Source organism: Myxine glutinosa, chromosome 4, assembly GCF_964187855.1.
Source record: "Myxine glutinosa chromosome 4, kmMyxGlut1.1, whole genome shotgun sequence".
Lineage (NCBI taxonomy): Eukaryota > Metazoa > Chordata > Myxini > Myxiniformes > Myxinidae > Myxine > Myxine glutinosa.
This window is the reverse complement of record NC_136264.1, coordinates 126,517,359-126,523,616: the sequence shown is the minus strand read 5'-3', so window position 1 is coordinate 126,523,616 and position 6,258 is coordinate 126,517,359.

Below are 6,258 nucleotides of genomic sequence, written 5' to 3'. Positions count from 1 at the left end.
CAAAAGTTAATTGGAATTATGTTGAAATTATTCTAGATTTTGTTAATGTGACCTTTAAAAGAAACAAAAACCACATTTGACATTTCGAAGCAAATAAATTGATCCTTGAAAGTGATGTAAACTGATATCGAACTCAATTCACGGACAGTACTGTGTTAAACTTCTGTACGTTTTCCAGAAGTATCTCTTTATTTTGCACATTAGCCAAAAAAGATTTCAACAAAAACAAAAGCTAAATTATGACTGGGATTACGGACAGTAAAATTACAGTTCAGTACTTCGTGTAACCCCCACGAGCATTCAGGAGAGCACGTACACGTTGAGGCATGCTGTTCACGAGATTTGCCAAGGTTTGGACAGGAATCGCTTGCCATGCAGTGACAATAGTCTGCTGCAATTCACGCACAGAGGCAGGCTGCTGGTCCAAGTTGTCGATTTGACGCGTTAATTCTGCCCACAAGTTCTCTATCAGATTCATATCCGGGGACATGGCAGACCACTCCATATGCCCTACACCACGGTCAGCAAGAAAGTGTTGGATCATGCGAGCATGATCAGGCCGTGTATTGTCATCTTGGAAGACTAAGTTTCCTTGAAAGGCTGCACGAGCAAATGGAAGCAATGTTTCTTCCAGAATGACCCTGTACTTGAACTGGTTCAGGTTTCCATTCAGAACAACCAGGTCAGTTTTGCCCCCTGCATGAAAAGCAGCCCAAACGGTCACCCCACCACCTCCAGCTTGGACTCTTGGCACTATACAATCTTCGTTGTGGGCTTCATGCACTTGTCTGCGCACTCGGATGCGGCCATCTTGACGATAGACCAGAAATCTAGACTCGTCACTGAAGGTCACGTGATCCCAGGGTCCTGGCTGCCATTGATGGTGCTCTCTGGCCCACTGCAATCGGCGCTGGCTGTGTTGTCTGGTCAGGCGTGGCTTTCTCAGGGGACGCCTGGCACGATAGCCATCTTGAACCAGTCGTTGGTTGACTAGCCTTCTGGATACAGGCACATTTGTCAGTTGCTGCCACTCAGCCCTAAGCTGATTAGCTGACTTAGTACGGCCATTGCAGACTAACCGGTGCAGTTGGCGTTCATCTCTCCTTGTGGTTCTGCGTGGACGTCCTGGCTTCAGTATTGGAGTAGGGACACCCCTCTGAGCATTTCGTTTCAGGATCTTTGACACCTGACCTCGAGTGATACCATACTGCCGAGCAATAGCACGCTGTTTCATGCCAGAATTTCGTAAGGCCACCACTCCATGACAAACAGCATTGTCAAGTTGACGGACCATCTCCAGAGGAAGCGGCAATAACTTTTGTAGACGTGCAGCAGTTGTTTTCCACTAATACAGAACGCAACAACCCTTATATGCCCGATTGTGAAGCCAATCGTCAAATGTACCTGTCCTTACATTTTGTCACGCCACCTGTGATATAATCCTGTTATTGACTTCTTGCTGCGAAAGACAATCAGTGACATGGTTCTTTCAACAAAGACATCACCGAAGGGTAAAATAAACTCACCAGATTGATATACTGAGTTCAGAAAGTAAACCCAAGTCAAGAAAAAAAAAAAATTCCATATTAAATGCCAAGTCTGTATATATTGTTACGGATATGGAGGACGGCTCTCCCGTTAGCAAGGGGTGATTAGCCCCTTGTCCTGTTAAGCTGGCCGTCTCCCCGTTCCTGGCACTTGTAACGCTCTCCCGCGGATGGAACGGATCAGGGTTATGGGTCCAGGGTTTATCCCGAATACCTTTATCCATCCCTCCGCAGACTAGGGAGACAAGTACTGCTCGAACCCCGGTTTTAGATGTTATTTGCCGAGCGGTGTTAGCAACCCGACGTTCGAGCCATTACCAAAGACTAACCCGATTCTCAAACGTTGGCCAAATCACGCCACGTGCACTCAATATGGAAACCTCTAAAGCGACCGAAAGCGCATGAAGAAGTAAAGACAAAGTAGGGAATAACAAGATTTATTACTATTTATACACACTAAGCAGAAAGGAAAAGAAAGATGATTTATAAGGCAATGGAAGGAGCAGGAGACATAGTGCAATGATTAGCTTATATATGGCAGTCTTAATTAATACCCCAAGACAACATGAAAGACGGACGAAAAATCACACTTACACGGGGAAATGATGGCAGGAATCACTGGAGGGAGGAGAAGGTCCAAGCCGATGGCAGGGCAGGAAGGTCCGGGCAATTCCACACCGTCAAGGTCCACGTTCCGTGCTCGAAGCGAACAGCAGCTGGCAGCTCCGCGTCTCCACAACCGGCAATAGGGCCTAGAGGGTCTCGGCGTATTGCTGCAGTATCAGCACCCCCTCACGTCTCGTTCTCTCTTGGCTGCTTTAGCTGGATCGCGCATCTGCCGCACCTCTCTCTCAATCTTCTCCGGACCTCTCAATCTTTTCTCAGGACTCTGTGACTTCTCCAGGACCTCAATCTTCTCCAAAAAGCCCTATAGAAACCCACGCGTGTCCTTTTATAACGTGCTTTTGGGTTTCTTACCCGCGTGCGTTGTAAACGCCCCTCGGTCAGCTCGCCTCGGCCTTGATTGGTCGCGAGGGCTACCGATCCCGCCCCTCTTGATGACGCATTGGCAAAGCCACGCCTTGTTCCTCGCGCTTGGCTGACTCCTCCCCCCGATGATGAGGTGGACACGCCTTTCTTCTCCGTTGGTTACCTCGTGCGTAATGGAGTCAAATGCAGCAAACAGTGGACAGGGGATGAAATGCAGCAAAGTGGCTAAAGAAGTCAATTGCAGCAAACCTGCCAAACCTGGCACTTGGAAGATGCCATGGGGCATCGGAGGGACCTACTCTTATTTAATTCGGTGCAATGAAGAGTCAAACTATTGGGAAACACATCCTTAACCTACATAAAATAAGGGACTAACTATTTAAAAGGATATATGGTGCTCTGTGTGTAGGTTTATGGAATTAACTAAGAGGACGAGCTTCGACCTTTCTTTACATTATCGAGGGTGCCATGTACACACAACAAAACCATAATTCTCACATTCTTTACATTTTCTCAAATTCGTTACAATATATATATATATATATATATATATATATATATATATATATATATATATATATATATATATATATATATATATATATATATATATATACATATACATATATATATATATACAGTCACGTAAAAAACGTAAGTACACCCCATGTAAAGTTTTGACTTTCTCAACATATTTCAACATACAGCTATTTGATCTTCATTTCAACAATATTGATAGATGAAGGTGATATAATATAACAAATATCATGAAACATTGACATTTTGTAGTCCATTGTATAAGAGAAATAAACATAAATGCAAATTTCGCATGTGGAAAAAGTAAGTACACCCTTGGCTCAAATCGGTGGTATTGCCCCCTTTGGCAGAAACAACCTCAAATAGGCGTTTCATATAACTGTCTACCAGTCTCTGACATCTACTGGGAGAAATGTTTTCCCAGTCCTCCATGCAGAATTATTTCAGCTGTGCGATGTTTGAGGGGTTTCTTGCATGCACAGCTCGTTTCAAATCCCCCCACAACATCTCGATGGGATTTAGATCCGGGCTTTGACTTGGCCATTCCAGAACCCTCCATTTCTTTCTTTTCAGCCATTCCTTGGTGGATTTACTGGTATGTTTAGGGTCATTGTCATGTTGCAAGGTCCACCCTCGGTTGAGCTTCAACTTTCCGACAGATGGCCTCACATTATCCTCAAGCACCCTCTGGTACAAAGAAAGAATTCATAGTGGATTTTATGATGGAGAGCTGCCCAGGCCCTGATGCAGCAAAGCTGCCCCAAACCATAATATTTCCACCACCGTGCTTAACAGTTGGTATCGGGTTCTTGTGGACAAATGCTCTCTTTGGTTTTCGCCAAACATGTCTTCTGGTACTGTGGCCAAATAGCTCTACGTTTGACTCATCTGTCCAGAGCACATTGTTCCAGAAGTGCTGGTCTTTGCCAAGGTGTTCATTGGCAAACTTTAGCCTTGCCCTGATGTTCTTTCTGGACAGCAAAGGTTTCCTCCTGGCACACCTCCAATGTAGATCAAATTTGTGCAGCCTCTTTCTAATGGTAGACTCGTGCACTTTGACATCAACAGTGGCAAGAGCTACCTGTAGGTCCCGTGATGACATTCTGGGGTCCTTAGAGACTTCTTTCAACATCTTGCGGTCTGCTCTCGGGCTGAACTGCCTGGCACGGCATGGCCTGAACAAGTTGGCAGTTGTTTGGAATCTTCTCCACTTGCAGATGATCTTCCGGACAGTCGAATGATTGATTTCAAATTGTTTGGAGATCTTTTTAAATCCCTTCCCAGACTCGTAGGCATCTATAACCTTCTTTCCGAAGGCCTCAGAGAGCTCTTTTGATTTAGGCATGGTGATGCCGCACACTTCAACAACAAAGAGCAAACCGAACTAAATGTCTGATGTCTTAAATGTCTTAAATAAGACAGGGTCCTCCAAGATCCTCTCTAACGATGTTCTAATCATTTGCACCTGAGCTGGTGCACCTGATTCTAATTTTAGGTCTTTGAAGTAGTGATAAATGTCGGGGTGTACTTACTTTTTCCACATGCGAAATTTGCATTTATGTTTGTTGAAATTATACAATGGACTACAAAATGTAAATGTTTCATGATATTTGTTATACTATATCACCTTTATCTATCAATATTGTTGAAATGAAGATCAAATAGCTGTATGTTGAAATATGTTGAAAAGTCAAAACTTTACATGGGGTGTACTTACTTTTTCACATGACTGTATATATCGGAGAATACGCGTGGGGGCCAGGAGAAGCCGAAGAGCTTATCTTCGCGGGTCCCACCGGCATTCCTCGAAACCTGAAATAAATAACTCAAACAACACGAAAATGTACTGTACAAAAATACCGGTCATCAAATAATGCACGATAAAATAAAACTAAATTCCTAAATGGAACGCTCCCACAAACAGACTCGAAAACAGACGATGGGATAAAATGACTGAAAATAAAACGTGTTATTTAATAGGGGACTTAGCTCAAAATGGCTGGGGTGTCTCGCCAGGAATCGTGCAGGCCCCGAGCGTGCAATCCGCATATGGCCACTGGCTTGGGGGGGAGAAGGCCTCAGTCGCCCTTGTTCACTAGGCCGCGCTCGTTTGCTGCGATTGGTGCGAAGTAGGCCTTCCACGCAAAGCAAACGGCAGGCGTGCAGCCTGCTCTTCCACGCCGTGCTCGTCCTCTGCACGGAAAACCGCAGTTCCTGGGCTGCGGCTCTTCCTCCTCACAACCACCAGCAAGATGTCCCAACACGGCCGCTCACGATGAAGCTTCCCCGTGCAGAGAGCACAGCACAACTGTCCACTATCGCTTTTGGAACGAGAAGGCGCAAGAGGGAATGTTCGCTCTCAATCCCCAAATGCCAGAAGTAAGAGGGGAACGAGGAGAAGATGCCAGTACACAACCGTTCACTGCCAGACCCAAAATCGAGAAGGGACAATGTCCGCCGCTCCAACCACTCTGTCCATGCCGATCTCACATCATCTCCCGCTGCCCCTATCTCATTCAACTGGTGTGTGCCACCTCGACCAGTGCTTGTCAATCAAATCCCCAAAAAGTCACTGCTCTTTGGGGCGTGGATCTCGGCCTTACCCATCCTGTGCCCTAACCACGTCAAGGTAATCAGCTGTAGTGCTTCATGTCTGGCTTCTGGTTAGTTTTTATTAATTAGTGTATTAATTAGGGTTTCAATTGAGTGGCTTGGCTAAGTGTGTAGTGTGGTGTCATAAGGAACAAATGAATAGATTACAGAGGTATTTACAAACAGGGAATTAATTTACCCATAATCCCTCGCTAATTAACAAGCCCCACTCCTCTTATGGGGACGAATATACAAAGTTAACCTGACAGTATGGTCTACTACAAATTCCCTACTTATGGCACATCAAAATGGTTCTTCTTCTTAACGACACCCGGAGCACACTAATCGATACATTCTACGAGGTTCTAAGATAATCATTGGCTACCCCCTACAAACATAACAATATATATTGTTGCGGATCTCTCGAAGCCCGTCGACGTACAGAGCGGGGTTAAACCCATTTCCCCCCTCGGGTCTAGGAGTCCATGAGACCGAGTCGCCACTCCCATAGCGAGTGTGCGGAAGGGTATCGGGTCGATTCCACACATACCTTCGGTACCCACGCTGCCACGAAAATGGGGACTGGACCTCG